At 36.9% G+C, this 18,144-nt stretch overlaps 8 non-coding genes across 8 annotated transcripts; all 8 read left to right on the top strand.

The window, feature by feature from the left end:
* Nucleotides 1-420: 420 nt before the first annotated feature.
* On the top strand, nucleotides 421-492 carry TRNAA-UGC (transfer RNA alanine (anticodon UGC)). The gene has a single exon. It is a non-coding gene; the product is annotated as a tRNA-Ala (tRNA).
* An 850-nt stretch (nucleotides 493-1,342) lies between these two features.
* Nucleotides 1,343-1,414, top strand: TRNAA-UGC (transfer RNA alanine (anticodon UGC)). The gene has a single exon. It is a non-coding gene; the product is annotated as a tRNA-Ala (tRNA).
* An 850-nt stretch (nucleotides 1,415-2,264) lies between these two features.
* On the top strand, nucleotides 2,265-2,336 carry TRNAA-UGC (transfer RNA alanine (anticodon UGC)). The gene has a single exon. It is a non-coding gene; the product is annotated as a tRNA-Ala (tRNA).
* Nucleotides 2,337-5,021: 2,685 nt separating this feature from the next.
* On the top strand, nucleotides 5,022-5,093 carry TRNAA-UGC (transfer RNA alanine (anticodon UGC)). Its single transcript has one exon. It is a non-coding gene; the product is annotated as a tRNA-Ala (tRNA).
* An 850-nt stretch (nucleotides 5,094-5,943) lies between these two features.
* Nucleotides 5,944-6,015, top strand: TRNAA-UGC (transfer RNA alanine (anticodon UGC)). Its single transcript has one exon. It is a non-coding gene; the product is annotated as a tRNA-Ala (tRNA).
* A 2,695-nt stretch (nucleotides 6,016-8,710) lies between these two features.
* TRNAA-UGC (transfer RNA alanine (anticodon UGC)) lies at nucleotides 8,711-8,782 on the top strand. Its single transcript has one exon. It is a non-coding gene; the product is annotated as a tRNA-Ala (tRNA).
* An 850-nt stretch (nucleotides 8,783-9,632) lies between these two features.
* Nucleotides 9,633-9,704, top strand: TRNAA-UGC (transfer RNA alanine (anticodon UGC)). The gene has a single exon. It is a non-coding gene; the product is annotated as a tRNA-Ala (tRNA).
* A 1,773-nt stretch (nucleotides 9,705-11,477) lies between these two features.
* TRNAA-UGC (transfer RNA alanine (anticodon UGC)) lies at nucleotides 11,478-11,549 on the top strand. Its single transcript has one exon. It is a non-coding gene; the product is annotated as a tRNA-Ala (tRNA).
* Nucleotides 11,550-18,144: the final 6,595 nt, after the last annotated feature.

Raw genomic sequence — 18,144 nt, 5'->3', positions numbered from 1 at the left:
AACATATCAACTCTAGATAGATTGTCTGGTGAAGCATTAGCCAGCTAGCCCAAGAGGCAGTCATAGCATGCATCCTTTGTGCCCTTCTACTAAGTTCTGACACTGATGACCAAACAGAATGTAAGAAAGCCCTCTAGTTAGCAAAACTTGATCAATATCCACACCATTCATTAGAAAAAGTAGGGGATTCTGATGATAAACCAGTCTCTGATGGAGAACTTTAAGAGCATTCCAATGTTCGGAATGGGCATCTCCTTGCATTCTCATCAGCCATGAAAACCATAAAGTCCTTGAAGTCAAGCATGGTATAATGGTTATACTTCCATACTCTAAGATGTCCCTAATAACACTGAAAAGTAGTAAATCTCCAGTGAAATGTAAAGCTGCAATCACTTTTGTATAAAAATATAGCAGCTCAGAGGGGATGTAGCTCAGTGGTAGAGCGCATGCTTTGCATGTATGAGTCCCCGGTTTCAATCCCTGGCTTCTCCATATTTTGCAAAATACAGCTTTTTACCATATGTAAACTCTCTAGAAGAGCCACAGATAACAAGCAAACCAATAAAAGTACTCTACAGCAATAGTCAAAGTTGAATACAAATCATAAAAAATCAATCAAATATGATTATATTCATCATCGTCTTCATTCCATTTTTCTAAGTAAAGTTCCCATTGAATGCCTATTGCCATTCTCCTACACTGTGGTAAAACATATGGTAAGTAGGAAATAGATTTTTAATTTTCAGTGGGAACTGAAGGCGACTACCCGAGCAAAGTTTAATAAAAGAGCGAGACAAATAATATAGCAAAACTAATTGATTAAGATTGAAAGACAAGTTCAAACACTTTATGAACAAAAATAGGATGGACATGGGCTTGGAGGGCAAGCACTTAATGAAATTTCAAAGCATGGAATGATGACAACATATCAACTCTAGATAGATTGTCTGGTGAAGCATTAGCCAGCTAGCCCAAGAGGCAGTCATAGCATGCATCCTTTGTGCCCTTCTACTAAGTTCTGACACTGATGACCAAACAGAATGTAAGAAAGCCCTCTAGTTAGCAAAACTTGATCAATATCCACACCATTCATTAGAAAAAGTAGGGGATTCTGATGATAAACCAGTCTCTGATGGAGAACTTTAAGAGCATTCCAATGTTCGGAATGGGCATCTCCTTGCATTCTCATCAGCCATGAAAACCATAAAGTCCTTGAAGTCAAGCATGGTATAATGGTTATACTTCCATCCTCTAAGATGTCCCTAATAACACTGAAAAGTAGTAAATCTCTAGTGAAATGTATAGCTGCAATCACTTTTGTATAAAAATATAGCAGCTCATAGGGGATGTAGCTCAGTGGTAGAGCGCATGCTTTGCATGTATGAGGCCCCGGTTTCAATCCCTGGCATCTCCATGTTTTGCAAAATACAGCTTTTTACCATATGTAAACTCTCTAGAAGAGCAACAGATAACAAGCAAACCAATAAAAGTACTCTACAGCAATAGTCAAAGTTGAATACAAATCATAAAAAATCAATCAAATATGATTATATTCATCATCGTCTTCATTCCATTTTTCTAAGTAAAGTTCCCATTGAATGCCTATTGCCATTCTCCTACACTGTGGTAAAACATATGGTAAGTAGGAAATAGATTTTTAATTTTCAGTGGGAACTGAAGGCGACTACCCGAGCAAAGTTTAATAAAAGAGCGAGACAAATAATATAGCAAAACTAATTGATTAAGATTGAAAGACAAGTTCAAACACTTTATGAACAAAAAGAGGATGGACATGGGCTTGGAGGGCAAGCACTTAATGAAATTTCAAAGCATGGAATGATGACAACATATCAACTCTAGATAGATTGTCTGGTGAAGCATTAGCCAGCTAGCCCAAGAGGCAGTCATAGCATGCATCCTTTGTGCCCTTCTACTAAGTTCTGACACTGATGACCAAATAGAATGTAAGAAAGCCCTCTAGTTAGCAAAACTTGATCAATATCCACACCATTAATTACTAAAAGTAGGGGATTCTGATGATAAACCAGTCTCTGATGGAGAACTTTAAGAGCATTCCAATGTTCGGAATGGGCATCTACTTGCATTCTCATCAGACATGAAAACCATAAATTCCTTGAAGTCAAGCATGGTATAATGGTTATACTTCCATCCTCTAAGATGTCCCTAATAACACTGAAAAGTAGTAAACCTCTAGTGAAATGTAAAGCTGCAATCACTTTTGCATAAAAATATAGCAGCTCATAGGGGATGTAGCTCAGTGGTAGAGCGCATGCTTTGCATGTATGAGGCCCCGGGTTCAATCCCTGGCATCTCCATGTTTTGCAAAATATAGCTTTTTACCATATGTAAACTCTCTAGAAGAGCCACAGATAACAAGCACACCAATAAAAGTACTCTACAGCAATAGTCAAAGTTGAATACAAATCATAAAAAATCAATCAAATATGATTATATTCAACATCGTCTTCATTCCATTTTTCAAAGTAAAGTTCCCATTGAATGCTTATTGCCATTCTCCTACACTGAGGGAAAACATATGGTAAGTATAAAATAGATTTTTTAATTTCAGTGGGAACAGAAGGCGACTACCTGAGCAAAGTTTAATAAAAGAGCGAGACAAATAATATAGCAAAACTAATTGATTAAGATTGAGAGACAAGTTCAAACACTTTGTGAACAAAAAGAGGATGGACATGAACTTGGAGGGCAAGCACTTAATGAAATTTCAAAGCATGGAATGATGACAACATATCAACTCTAGATAGATTGTCTGGTGAAGCATTAGCTAGCTAGCCCAAGAGGCTATCATAGCATGCATCCTTTGTGCCCTTCTACTAAGTTCTGACACTGATGACCAAACAGAATGTAAGAAAGCCCTCTAGTTAGCAAAACTTGATCAATATCAACACCATTCATTAGAAAAAGTAGGGTATTCTAATGATAAACCAATCTCTGATGGAGAACTTTAAGAGCATTCCAATGTTCGGAATGGGCATCTCCTTGCATTCTCATCAGCCATGAAAACCATAAAGTCCTTGAAGTCAAGCATGGTATAATGGTTATACTTCCATCCTCTAAGATGTCCCTAATAACACTGAAAAGTAGTAAATCTCTAGTGAAATGTAAAGCTGCAATAACTTTTGTATAAAAATATAGCAACTCTTAGGTGATGTAGCTCAGTGGTAGAGGGCATGCTTTGCATGTATGAGGCCCTGGGTTCAATCCCTGACATTTCCATGTTTTGTAAAATACAGCTTTTTACCATATGTAAACTCTCTAGAAGAGCCACAGATAACAAGCAAACCAATAAAAGTACTCTACAGCAATAGTCAAAGTTGAATAAAAATCAATCAAATATGATTATATTCAACACCGTCTTCATTCCATTTTTCAAAGTAAAGTTCCCATTGAATGCTTATTGCCATTCTCCTACACTGAGGGAAAACATATGGTAAGTAGGAAATAGATTTTTTATTTTCAGTGGGAACTGAAGGCGACTACCTGAGCAAAGTTTAATAAAAGAGCGAGACAAATAATGTAGTAAAACTAATTGATTAAGATTGAGAGACAAGTTCAAACACTTTGTGAACAAAAAGAGGATGGACATGAACTTGGAGGGCAAGTACTTAATGAAATTTCAAAGCATGGAATGATGACAACATATCAACTCTAGATAGATTGTCTGGTGAAGCATTAGCTAGCTAGCCCAATAGGCAGTTACAGCATGCATCCTTTGTGCCCTTCTACTAAGTTCTGACACTGATGACCAAACAGAATGTAAGAAAGCCCTCTAGTTAGCAAAACTTGATCAATATCCACACCATTCATTAGAAAAAGTAGGGTATTCTGATGATAAACCAGTCTCTGATGGAGAACTTTAAGAGCATTTCAATGTTCGGAATGGGAATCTCCTTGCATTCTCATCAGCCATGAAAACCATAAAGTCCTTGAAGTCAAGCATGGTATAATGGTTATACTTCCATCCTCTAAGATATTCCCTAATAACACTGAAAAGTAGTAAATCTCCAGTGAAATGTAAAGCTGCAATAACTTTTGTATAAAAATATAGCAGCTGTTATGGGATGTATCTCACTGGTAGAGCGCATGCTTTGCGTGTGTGAGGCCCCGGGTTCAATCCCCAGCATCTCCATGTTTTGTAAAATACAGCTTTTTACCATATGTAAACTCTCTAGAAGAGCCACAGATAACAAGCAAACCAATAAAAGTACTCTACAGCAATAGTCAAAGTTGAATACAAATCATAAAAAATCAATCAAATATGATTATATTCATCATCGTCTTCATTCCATTTTTCAAAGTAAAGTTCCCATTGAATGCCTATAGCCATTCTCCTCCACTGAGGGAAAACATATGGTAAGTAGAAAATAGATTTTTTATTTTCAGTGGGAACTGAGGGCGACTACCTGAGCAAAGTTTAATAAAAGAGCAAGACAAATAATATAGTAAAACTAATTGATTAAGATTGAGAGACAAGTTCAAACACTTTGTGAACAAAAAGAGGATGGACATGGGCTTGGAGGGCAAGCACTTAATGAAATTTAAAAGCATGGAATGATGACAACATATCAACTCTAGATAGATTGTCTGGTGAAGCATTAGCCAGCTAGCCCAAGAGGCAGTCATAGCATGCATCCTTTGTGCCCTTCTACTAAGTTCTGACACTGATGACCAAACAGAATGTAAGAAAGCCCTCTAGTTAGCAAAAATTGATCAATATCCACACCATTCATTAGAAAAAGTAGGGGATTCTGATGATAAACCAGTCTCTGATGGAGAACTTTAAGAGCATTCCAATGTTCGGAATGGGCATCTCCTTGCATTCTCATCAGCCATGAAAACCATAAAGTCCTTGAAGTCAAGCATGGTATAATGGTTATACTTCCATACTCTAAGATGTCCCTAATAACACTGAAAAGTAGTAAATCTCCAGTGAAATGTAAAGCTGCAATCACTTTTGTATAAAAATATAGCAGCTCAGAGGGGATGTAGCTCAGTGGTAGAGCGCATGCTTTGCATGTATGAGTCCCCGGTTTCAATCCCTGGCTTCTCCATATTTTGCAAAATACAGCTTTTTACCATATGTAAACTCTCTAGAAGAGCCACAGATAACAAGCAAACCAATAAAAGTACTCTACAGCAATAGTCAAAGTTGAATACAAATCATAAAAAATCAATCAAATATGATTATATTCATCATCGTCTTCATTCCATTTTTCTAAGTAAAGTTCCCATTGAATGCCTATTGCCATTCTCCTACACTGTGGTAAAACATATGGTAAGTAGGAAATAGATTTTTAATTTTCAGTGGGAACTGAAGGCGACTACCCGAGCAAAGTTTAATAAAAGAGCGAGACAAATAATATAGCAAAACTAATTGATTAAGATTGAAAGACAAGTTCAAACACTTTATGAACAAAAATAGGATGGACATGGGCTTGGAGGGCAAGCACTTAATGAAATTTCAAAGCATGGAATGATGACAACATATCAACTCTAGATAGATTGTCTGGTGAAGCATTAGCCAGCTAGCCCAAGAGGCAGTCATAGCATGCATCCTTTGTGCCCTTCTACTAAGTTCTGACACTGATGACCAAATAGAATGTAAGAAAGCCCTCTAGTTAGCAAAACTTGATCAATATCCACACCATTAATTACTAAAAGTAGGGGATTCTGATGATAAACCAGTCTCTGATGGAGAACTTTAAGAGCATTCCAATGTTCGGAATGGGCATCTACTTGCATTCTCATCAGACATGAAAACCATAAATTCCTTGAAGTCAAGCATGGTATAATGGTTATACTTCCATCCTCTAAGATGTCCCTAATAACACTGAAAAGTAGTAAACCTCTAGTGAAATGTAAAGCTGCAATCACTTTTGCATAAAAATATAGCAGCTCATAGGGGATGTAGCTCAGTGGTAGAGCGCATGCTTTGCATGTATGAGGCCCCGGGTTCAATCCCTGGCATCTCCATGTTTTGCAAAATATAGCTTTTTACCATATGTAAACTCTCTAGAAGAGCCACAGATAACAAGCACACCAATAAAAGTACTCTACAGCAATAGTCAAAGTTGAATACAAATCATAAAAAATCAATCAAATATGATTATATTCAACATCGTCTTCATTCCATTTTTCAAAGTAAAGTTCCCATTGAATGCTTATTGCCATTCTCCTACACTGAGGGAAAACATATGGTAAGTATAAAATAGATTTTTTAATTTCAGTGGGAACTGAAGGCGACTACCTGAGCAAAGTTTAATAAAAGAGCGAGACAAATAATATAGCAAAACTAATTGATTAAGATTGAGAGACAAGTTCAAACACTTTGTGAACAAAAAGAGGATGGACATGAACTTGGAGGGCAAGCACTTAATGAAATTTCAAAGCATGGAATGATGACAACATATCAACTCTAGATAGATTGTCTGGTGAAGCATTAGCTAGCTAGCCCAAGAGGCTATCATAGCATGCATCCTTTGTGCCCTTCTACTAAGTTCTGACACTGATGACCAAACAGAATGTAAGAAAGCCCTCTAGTTAGCAAAACTTGATCAATATCAACACCATTCATTAGAAAAAGTAGGGTATTCTAATGATAAACCAATCTCTGATGGAGAACTTTAAGAGCATTCCAATGTTCGGAATGGGCATCTCCTTGCATTCTCATCAGCCATGAAAACCATAAAGTCCTTGAAGTCAAGCATGGTATAATGGTTATACTTCCATCCTCTAAGATGTCCCTAATAACACTGAAAAGTAGTAAATCTCTAGTGAAATGTAAAGCTGCAATAACTTTTGTATAAAAATATAGCAACTCTTAGGGGATGTAGCTCAGTGGTAGAGGGCATGCTTTGCATGTATGAGGCCCTGGGTTCAATCCCTGACATTTCCATGTTTTGTAAAATACAGCTTTTTACCATATGTAAACTCTCTAGAAGAGCCACAGATAACAAGCAAACCAATAAAAGTACTCTACAGCAATAGTCAAAGTTGAATACAAATCATAAAAAATCAATCAAATATGATTATATTCAACACCGTCTTCATTCCATTTTTCAAAGTAAAGTTCCCATTGAATGCTTATTGCCATTCTCCTACACTGAGGGAAAACATATGGTAAGTAGGAAATAGATTTTTTATTTTCAGTGGGAACTGAAGGCGACTACCTGAGCAAAGTTTAATAAAAGAGCGAGACAAATAATGTAGTAAAACTAATTGATTAAGATTGAGAGACAAGTTCAAACACTTTGTGAACAAAAAGAGGATGGACATGAACTTGGAGGGCAAGTACTTAATGAAATTTCAAAGCATGGAATGATGACAACATATCAACTCTAGATAGATTGTCTGGTGAAGCATTAGCTAGCTAGCCCAAGAGGCAGTTACAGCATGCATCCTTTGTGCCCTTCTACTAAGTTCTGACACTGATGACCAAACAGAATGTAAGAAAGCCCTCTAGTTAGCAAAACTTGATCAATATCCACACCATTCATTAGAAAAAGTAGGGTATTCTGATGATAAACCAGTCTCTGATGGAGAACTTTAAGAGCATTTCAATGTTCGGAATGGGAATCTCCTTGCATTCTCATCAGCCATGAAAACCATAAAGTCCTTGAAGTCAAGCATGGTATAATGGTTATACTTCCATCCTCTAAGATATTACCTAATAACACTGAAAAGTAGTAAATCTCTAGTGAAATGTAAAGCTGCAATAACTTTTGTATAAAAATATAGCAGCTGTTATGGGATGTATCTCACTGGTAGAGCGCATGCTTTGCGTGTGTGAGGCCCCGGGTTCAATCCCCAGCATCTCCATGTTTTGTAAAATACAGCTTTTTACCATATGTAAACTCTCTAGAAGAGCCACAGATAACAAGCAAACCAATAAAAGTACTCTACAGCAATAGTCAAAGTTGAATACAAATCATAAAAAATCAATCAAATATGATTATATTCATCATCGTCTTCATTCCATTTTTCAAAGTTAAGTTCCCATTGAATGCCTATAGCCATTCTCCTCCACTGAGGGAAAACATATGGTAAGTAGAAAATAGATTTTTTATTTTCAGTGGGAACTGAGGGCGACTACCTGAGCAAAGTTTAATAAAAGAGCAAGACAAATAATATAGTAAAACTAATTGATTAAGATTGAGAGACAAGTTCAAACACTTTGTGAACAAAAAGAGGATGGACATGGGCTTGGAGGGCAAGCACTTAATGAAATTTAAAAGCATGGAATGATGACAACATATCAACTCTAGATAGATTGTCTGGTGAAGCATTAGCCAGCTAGCCCAAAAGGCAGTCATAGCATGCATCCTTTGTGCCCTTCTACTAAGTTCTGACACTGATGACCAAACAGAATGTAAGAAAGCCCTCTAGTTAGCAAAACTTGATCAATATCCACACCATTCATTAGAAAAAGTAGGGGATTCTGATGATAAACCAGTCTCTGATGGAGAACTTTAAGAGCATTCCAATGTTCGGAATGGGCATCTCCTTGCATTCTCATCAGCCATGAAAACCATAAAGTCCTTGAAGTCAAGCATGGTATAATGGTTATACTTCCATACTCTAAGATGTCCCTAATAACACTGAAAAGTAGTAAATCTCCAGTGAAATGTAAAGCTGCAATCACTTTTGTATAAAAATATAGCAGCTCAGAGGGGATGTAGCTCAGTGGTAGAGCGCATGCTTTGCATGTATGAGTCCCCGGTTTCAATCCCTGGCTTCTCCATGTTTTGCAAAATACAGCTTTTTACCATATGTAAACTCTCTAGAAGAGCCACAGATAACAAGCAAACCAATAAAAGTACTCTACAGCAATAGTCAAAGTTGAATACAAATCATAAAAAATCAATCAAATATGATTATATTCAACATTGTCTTCATTCCATTTTTCAAAGTAAAGTTCCCATTGAATGCTTATTGCCATTCTCCTACACTGAGGGAAAACATATGGTAAGTAGGAAATAGATTTTTTATTTTCAGAGGGAACTGAAGGCGACTACCCGAGCAAAGTTTAATAAAAGAGCGAGACAAATATTAGAGCAAAACTAATTGATTAAGATTGAGAGACAAGTTCAAACACTTTGTGAACAAAAAGAGGATGGACATGGGCTTGGAGGGCAAGCACTTAATGAAATTTAAAAGCATGGATTGATGACAACATATCAACTCTAGATAGATTGTCTGGTGAAGCATTAGCCAGCTAGCCCAAGAGGCAGTCATAGCAGGCATCCTTTGTGCCCTTTTACTAAGTTCTGACACTGATGACCAAACAGAATGTAAGAAAGCCCTATAGTTAGCAAAACTTGATCAATATCCACACCATTCATTAGAAAAAGTAGGGGATTCTGATGATAAACCAGTCTCTGATGGAGAACTTTAAGAGCATTCCAATGTTCGGAATGGGCATCTCCTTGCATTCTCATCAGCCATGAAAACCATAAAGTCCATGAAGTCAAGCATGGTATAATGGTTATACTTCCATCCTCTAAGATGTCCAGAATAACACTGAAAAGTAGTAAATCTCTAGTGAAATGTATAGCTGCAATCACTTTTGTATAAAAATATAGCAGCTCATAGGGGATGTAGCTCAGTGGTAGAGCGCATGCTTTGCATGTATGAGGCCCCGGTTTCAATCCCTGGCATCTCCATGTTTTGCAAAATACAGCTTTTTACCATATGTAAACTCTCTAGAAGAGCAACAGATAACAAGCAAACCAATAAAAGTACTCTACAGCAATAGTCAAAGTTGAATACAAATCATAAAAAATCAATCAAATATGATTATATTCATCATTGTCTTCATTCCATTTTTCTAAGTAAAGTTCCCATTGAATGCCTATTGCCATTCTCCTACACTGTGGTAAAACATATGGTAAGTAGGAAATAGATTTTTAATTTTCAGTGGGAACTGAAGGCGACTACCCGAGCAAAGTTTAATAAAAGAGCGAGACAAATAATATAGCAAAACTAATTGATTAAGATTGAAAGACAAGTTCAAACACTTTATGAACAAAAATAGGATGGACATGGGCTTGGAGGGCAAGCACTTAATGAAATTTCAAAGCATGGAATGATGACAACATATCAACTCTAGATAGATTGTCTGGTGAAGCATTAGCCAGCTAGCCCAAGAGGCAGTCATAGCATGCATCCTTTGTGCCCTTCTACTAAGTTCTGACACTGATGACCAAATAGAATGTAAGAAAGCCCTCTAGTTAGCAAAACTTGATCAATATCCACACCATTAATTACTAAAAGTAGGGGATTCTGATGATAAACCAGTCTCTGATGGAGAACTTTAAGAGCATTCCAATGTTCGGAATGGGCATCTCCTTGCATTCTCATCAGCCATGAAAACCATAAAGTCCTTGAAGTCAAGCATGGTATAATGGTTATACTTCCATCCTCTAAGATGTCCCTAATAACACTGAAAAGTAGTAAATCTCTAGTGAAATGTAAAGCTGCAATAACTTTTGTATAAAAATATAGCAGCTGTTATGGGATGTATCTCACTGGTAGAGCGCATGCTTTGCGTGTGTGAGGCCCCGGGTTCAATCCCCAGCATCTCCATGTTTTGTAAAATACAGCCTTTTACCATATGTAAACTCTCTAGAAGAGCCACAGATAACAAGCAAACCAATAAAAGTACTCTACAGCAATAGTCAAAGTTGAATACAAATCATAAAAAATCAATCAAATATGATTATATTCAACATCGTCTTCATTCCATTTTTCAAAGTAAAGTTCCCATTGAATACCTATAGCCATTCTCCTCCACTGAGGGAAAACATATGGTAAGTAGAAAATAGATTTTTTATTTTCAGTGGGAACTGAGGGCGACTACCTGAGCAAAGTTTAATAAAAGAGCAAGACAAATAATATAGTAAAACTAATTGATTAAGATTGAGAGACAAGTTCAAACACTTTGTGAACAAAAAGAGGATGGACATGGGCTTGGAGGGCAAGCACTTAATGAAATTTAAAAGCATGGAATGATGACAACATATCAACTCTAGATAGATTGTCTGGTGAAGCATTAGCCAGCTAGCCCAAGAGGCAGTCATAGCATGCATCCTTTGTGCCCTTCTACTAAGTTCTGACAATGATGACCAAACAGAATGTAAGAAAGCCCTCTAGTTAGCAAAACTTGATCAATATCCACACCATTCATTAGAAAAAAGTAGGGGATTCTGATGATAAACCAGTCTCTGATGGAGAACTTTAAGAGCATTCCAATGTTCGGAATGGGCATCTCCTTGCATTCTCATCAGCCATGAAAACCATAAAGTCCTTGAAGTCAAGCATGGTATAATGGTTATACTTCCATACTCTAAGATGTCCCTAATAACACTGAAAAGTAGTAAATCTCCAGTGAAATGTAAAGCTGCAATCACTTTTGTATAAAAATATAGCAGCTCAGAGGGGATGTAGCTCAGTGGTAGAGCGCATGCTTTGCATGTATGAGTCCCCGGTTTCAATCCCTGGCTTCTCCATGTTTTGCAAAATACAGCTTTTTACCATATGTAAACTCTCTAGAAGAGCCACAGATAACAAGCAAACCAATAAAAGTACTCTACAGCAATAGTCAAAGTTGAATACAAATCATAAAAAATCAATCAAATATGATTATATTCAACATTGTCTTCATTCCATTTTTCAAAGTAAAGTTCCCATTGAATGCTTATTGCCATTCTCCTACACTGAGGGAAAACATATGGTAAGTAGGAAATAGATTTTTTATTTTCAGAGGGAACTGAAGGCGACTACCCGAGCAAAGTTTAATAAAAGAGCGAGACAAATATTAGAGCAAAACTAATTGATTAAGATTGAGAGACAAGTTCAAACACTTTGTGAACAAAAAGAGGATGGACATGGGCTTGGAGGGCAAGCACTTAATGAAATTTAAAAGCATGGAATGATGACAACATATCAACTCTAGATAGATTGTCTGGTGAAGCATTAGCCAGCTAGCCCAAGAGGCAGTCATAGCATGCATCCTTTGTGCCCTTCTACTAAGTTCTGACACTGATGACCAAACAGAATGTAAGAAAGCCCTCTAGTTAGCAAAACTTGATCAATATCCACACCATTCATTAGAAAAAGTAGGGGATTCTGATGATAAACCAGTCTCTGATGGAGAACTTTAAGAGCATTACAATGTTCGGAATGGGCATCTCCTTGCATTTTCATCAGCCATGAAAACCATAAAGTCCTTGAAGTCAAGCATGGTATAATGGTTATACTTCCATCCTCTAAGATGTCCCTAATAACACTGAAAAGTAGTAAATCTCTAGTGAAATGTATAGCTGCAATCACTTTTGTATAAAAATATAGCAGCTCATAGGGGATGTAGCTCAGTGGTAGAGCACATGCCTTGCATGTATGAGACCCCGGTTTCATTCCCCGGAATCTCTATTTTTTACAAAATACAGCTTTGTACCATATGTAAACTCTCTAGAAGAGCCACAGATAACAAGCAAACCAATAAAAGTACTCTACAGCAATAGTCAAAGTTGAATACAAATCATAAAAAATCAATCAAATATGATTATATTCAACATCGTCTTCATTCCATTTTTCAAAGTAAAGTTCCCATTGAATGCCTATTGCCATTCTCCTCCACTGAGGGAAAACATATGGTAAGTAGGAAATAGATTTTTTATTTTCAGTGGGAACAGAGGGCGACTACCTGAGCAAAGTTTAATAAAAGAGCGTGACAAATAATATAGCAAAACTAATTGATTAAGATTGAGAGACAAGTTCAAACACTTTGTGAACAAAAAGAGGATGGACATGGGCTTGGAGGGCAAGCACTTAATGAAATTTCAAAGCATGGAATGTTGACAACATATCAACTCTAGATAGATTGTCTGGTGAAGCACTAGTTAGCAATGCCCAAGAGGCAGTCATAGCAGGCATCCTTTGTGCCCTTTTACTAAGTTCTGACACTGATGACCAAACAGAATGTAAGAAAGCCCTATAGTTAGCAAAACTTGATCAATATCCACACCATTCATTAGAAAAAGTAGGGGATTCTGATGATAAAACAGTCTCTGATGGAGAACTTTAAGAGCATTCCAATGTTCGGAATGGGCATCTCCTTGCATTCTCATCAGCCATGAAAACCATAAAGTCCATGAAGTCAAGCATTGTATAATGGTTATACTTCCATCCTCTAAGATGTCCCTAATAACACTGAAAAGTAGTAAATCTCTAGTGAAATGTAAAGCTGCAATCACTTTTGTATAAAAATATAGCAGCTCATAGGGGATGTAGCTCAGTGGTAGAGGGCATGCTTTGCATGTATGAGGCCCTGGGTTCAATCCCTGACATTTCCATGTTTTGTAAAATACAGCTTTTTACCATATGTAAACTCTCTAGAAGAGCCACAGATAATAAGCAAACCAATAAAAGTACTCTACAGCAATAGTCAAAGTTGAATACAAATCATAAAAAATCAATCAAATATGATTATATTCAACACCGTCTTCATTCCATTTTTCAAAGTAAAGTTCCCATTGAATGCTTATTGCCATTCTCCTACACTGAGGGAAAACATATGGTAAGTAGGCAATAGATTTTTTATTTTCATTGGGAACTGAAGGCGACTACCTGAGCAAAGTTTAATAAAAGAGCGAGACAAATAATGTAGTAAAACTAATTGATTAAGATTGAGAGACAAGTTCAAACACTTTGTGAACAAAAAGAGGATGGACATGAACTTGGAGGGCAAGTACTTAATGAAATTTCAAAGCATGGAATGATGACAACATATCAACTCTAGATAGATTGTCTGGTGAAGCATTAGCTAGCTAGCCCAAGAGGCAGTTACAGCATGCATCCTTTGTGCCCTTCTACTAAGTTCTGACACTGATGACCAAACAGAATGTAAGAAAGCCCTCTAGTTAGCAAAACTTGATCAATATCCACACCATTCATTAGAAAAAGTAGGGTATTCTGATGATAAACCAGTCTCTGATGGAGAACTTTAAGAGCATTTCAATGTTCGGAATGGGAATCTCCTTGCATTCTCATCAGCCATGAAAACCATAAAGTCCTTGAAGTAAAGCATGGTATAATGGTTATACTTCCATCCTCTAAGATATTCCCTAATAACACTGAAAAGTAGTAAATCTCTAGTGAAATGTAAAGCTGCAATAACTTTTGTATAAAAATATAGCAGCTGTTATGGGATGTATCTCACTGGTAGAGCGCATGCTTTGCGTGTGTGAGGCCCCGGGTTCAATCCCCAGCATCTCCATGTTTTGTAAAATACAGCTTTTTACCATATGTAAACTCTCTAGAAGAGCCACAGATAACAAGCAAACCAATAAAAGTACTCTACAGCAATAGTCAAAGTTGAATACAAATCATAAAAAATCAATCAAATATGATTATATTCAACATCGTCTTCATTCCATTTTTCAAAGTAAAGTTCCCATTGAATGCCTATAGCCATTCTCCTCCACTGAGGGAAAACATATGGTAAGTAGGAAATAGATTTTTTATTTTCAGTGGGAACTGAGGGCGACTACCTGAGCAAAGTTTAATAAAAGAGCAAGACAAATAATATAGTAAAACTAATTGATTAAGATTGAGAGACAAGTTCAAACACTTTGTGAACAAAAAGAGGATGGACATTGGCTTGGAGGGCAAGCACTTAATGAAATTTCAAAGCATGGAATGATGACAACATATCAACTCTAGATAGATTGTCTGGTGAAGCATTAGCTAGCAATGCCCAAGAGGCAGTCATAGCATGCAACCTTTGTGCCCTTCCGCTAAGTTCTGACACTGATGACCAAACAGATTGTAAAACAGCCCTCTAGTTAGCAAGACTTGATCAATATCCACACCATACATTAGTAAAAGTAGGGGATTCTGATGATAAACCAGTCTCTGATGGAGAAGTTTAAGAGCATTCCAATGTTCGGAAAGGGCATCTACTTGCATTCCATTCAGCCATGAAAACCATAAAGTCCTTGAAGTCAAGCATGGTATAATGGTTATACTTCCATCTTCTAAGATATCCCTAATAACACTGAAAAGTAGTAAATCTCTAGTGAAATGTAAAGCTGCAAACACTAGTGCATAAGAAAATAGCATCTCATACGGGATGTAGCTCAGTGGTAGAGCGCATGCCTTGCATGTATGAGGACCCGGTTTCAATCCCTGGCATCTCCATGTTTTGCAAAATACAGCTTTTTACCATATGTAAACTCTCTAGAAGAGCCACAGATAACAAGCAAACCAATAAAAGTACTCTACAGCAATAGTCAAAGTTGAATACAAATCATAAAAAATCAATCAAATATGATCATATTCAACATTGTTTTCATTCCATTTTTCAAAGTAAAGTTACAATTGAATGCCTATTGCCATTCTCCTACACTGAGGGAAAACATATGGTAAGTAGGAAATAGATTTTTTATTTTCAGTGGGAACTGAAGGCGACTACCCGAGCAAAGTTTAATAAAAGAGCGAGACAAATATTATAGCAAAACTAATTGATTAAGATTGAGAGACAAGTTCAAACACTTTGTGAACAAAAAGAGGATGGACATGGGCTTGGAGGGCAAGCACTTAATGAAATTTCAAAGCATGGAATGATGACAACATATCAACTCTAGATAGATTATCTGGTGAAACATTAGCTAGCTAGCCCAAGAGGCAGTCATAGCATGCATCCTTTGTGCACTTCTACTAAGTTCTAACACTGATGACCAAACAGAATGTAAGAAAGCCCTCTAGTTAGCAAAACTTGATCAATATCCACACCATTCATTAGAAAAAGTAGGGTATTCTGATGATAAACCAGTCTCTGATGGAGAACTTTAAGAGCATTCCAATGTTCGGAATGGGCATCTCCTTGCATTCTCATCAGCCAGGAAAACCATAAAGTCCTTGAAGTCAAGCATGGTATAATGGTTATACTTCCATACTCTAAGATGTCCCTAATAACACTGAAAAGTAGTAAATCTCCAGTGAAATGTAAAGCTGCAATCACTTTTGTATAAAAATATAGCAGCTCATAGGGGATGTAGCTCAGTGGTAGAGCGCATGCTTTGCATTTATGAGTCCCCGGTTTCAATTACCTGGCTTCTCCATGTTTTGCAAAATACAGCTTTTTACCATATGTAAACTCTCTAGAAGAGCCACAGATAACAAGCAAACCAATAAAAGTACTCTACAGCAATAGTCAAAGTTGAATACAAATCATAAAAAATCAATCAAATATGATTATATTCAACATTGTCTTCATTCCATTTTTCAAAGTAAAGTTCCCATTGAATGCTTATTGCCATTCTCCTACACTGAGGGAAAACATATGGTAAGTAGGAAATAGATTTTTTATTTTCAGAGGGAACTGAAGGCGACTACCCGAGCAAAGTTTAATAAAAGAGCGAGACAAATATTAGAGTAAAACTAATTGATTAAGATTGAGAGACAAGTTCAAACACTTTGTGAACAAAAAGAGGATGGACATGGGCTTGGAGGGCAAGCACTTAATGAAATTTAAAAGCATGGAATGATGACAACATATCAACTCTAGATAGATTGTCTGGTGAAGCATTAGCCAGCTAGCCCAAGAGGCAGTCATAGCATGCATCCTTTGTGCCCTTCTACTAAGTTCTGACACTGATGACCAAACAGAATGTAAGAAAGCCCTCTAGTTAGCAAAACTTGATCAATATCCGCACCATTCATTAGAAAAAGTAGGGGATTCTGATGATAAACCAGTCTCTGATGGAGAACTTTAAGAGCATTCCAATGTTCGGAATGGGCATCTCCTTGCATTCTCATCAGCCATGAAAACCATAAAGTCCTTGAAGTCAAGCATGGTATAATGGTTATACTTCCATCCTCTAAGATGTCCCTAATAACACTGAAAAGTAGTAAATCTCTAGTGAAATGTATAGCTGCAATCACTTTTGTATAAAAATATAGCAGCTCATAGGGGATGTAGCTCAGTGGTAGAGCACATGCCTTGCATGTATGAGACCCCGGTTTCATTCCCCGGAATCTCTATTTTTTACAAAATACAGCTTTGTACCATATGTAAACTCTCTAGAAGAGCCACAGATAACAAGCAAACCAATAAAAGTACTCTATAGCAATAGTCAAAGTTGAATACAAATCATAAAAAATCAATCAAATATGATTATATTCAACATCGTCTTCATTCCATTTTTCAAAGTAAAGTTCCCATTGAATGCCTATAGCCATTCTCCTCCACTGAGGGAAAACATATGGTAAGTAGGAAATAGATTTTTTATTTTCAGTGGGAACTGAGGGCGACTACCTGAGCAAAGTTTAATAAAAGAGCAAGACAAATAATATAGTAAAACTAATTGATTAAGATTGAGAGACAAGTTCAAACACTTTGTGAACAAAAAGAGGATGGACATTGGCTTGGAGGGCAAGCACTTAATGAAATTTCAAAGCATGGAATGATGACAACATATCAACTCTAGATAGATTGTCTGGTGAAGCATTAGCTAGCAATGCCCAAGAGGCAGTCATAGCATGCAACCTTTGTGCAATTCCGCTAAGTTCTGACACTGATGACCAAACAGATTGTAAAACAGCCCTCTAGTTAGCAAGACTTGATCAATATCCACACCATACATTAGTAAAAGTAGGGGATTCTGATGATAAACCAGTCTCTGATGGAGAAGTTTAAGAGCATTCCAATGTTCGGAAAGGGCATCTACTTGCATTCCATTCAGCCATGAAAACCATAAAGTCCTTGAAGTCAAGCATGGTATAATGGTTATACTTCCATCTTCTAAGATATCCCTAATAACACTGAAAAGTAGTAAATCTCTAGTGAAATGTAAAGCTGCAAACACTAGTGCATAAGAAAATAGCATCTCATACGGGATGTAGCTCAGTGGTAGAGCGCATGCCTTGCATGTATGAGGACCCGGTTTCAATCCCTGGCATCTCCATGTTTTGCAAAATACAGCTTTTTACCATATGTAAACTCTCTAGAAGAGCCACAGATAACAAGCAAACCAATAAAAGTACTCTACAGCAATAGTCAAAGTTGAATACAAATCATAAAAAATCAATCAAATATGATCA

Source organism: Taudactylus pleione, unplaced genomic scaffold (assembly GCF_031769625.1).
Source record: "Taudactylus pleione unplaced genomic scaffold, aTauple2 ptg000070l, whole genome shotgun sequence".
Lineage (NCBI taxonomy): Eukaryota > Metazoa > Chordata > Amphibia > Anura > Myobatrachidae > Taudactylus > Taudactylus pleione.
The sequence above is the reverse complement of the archived record's forward strand: the minus strand, read 5'-3'. Positions and strand labels throughout refer to the sequence as shown.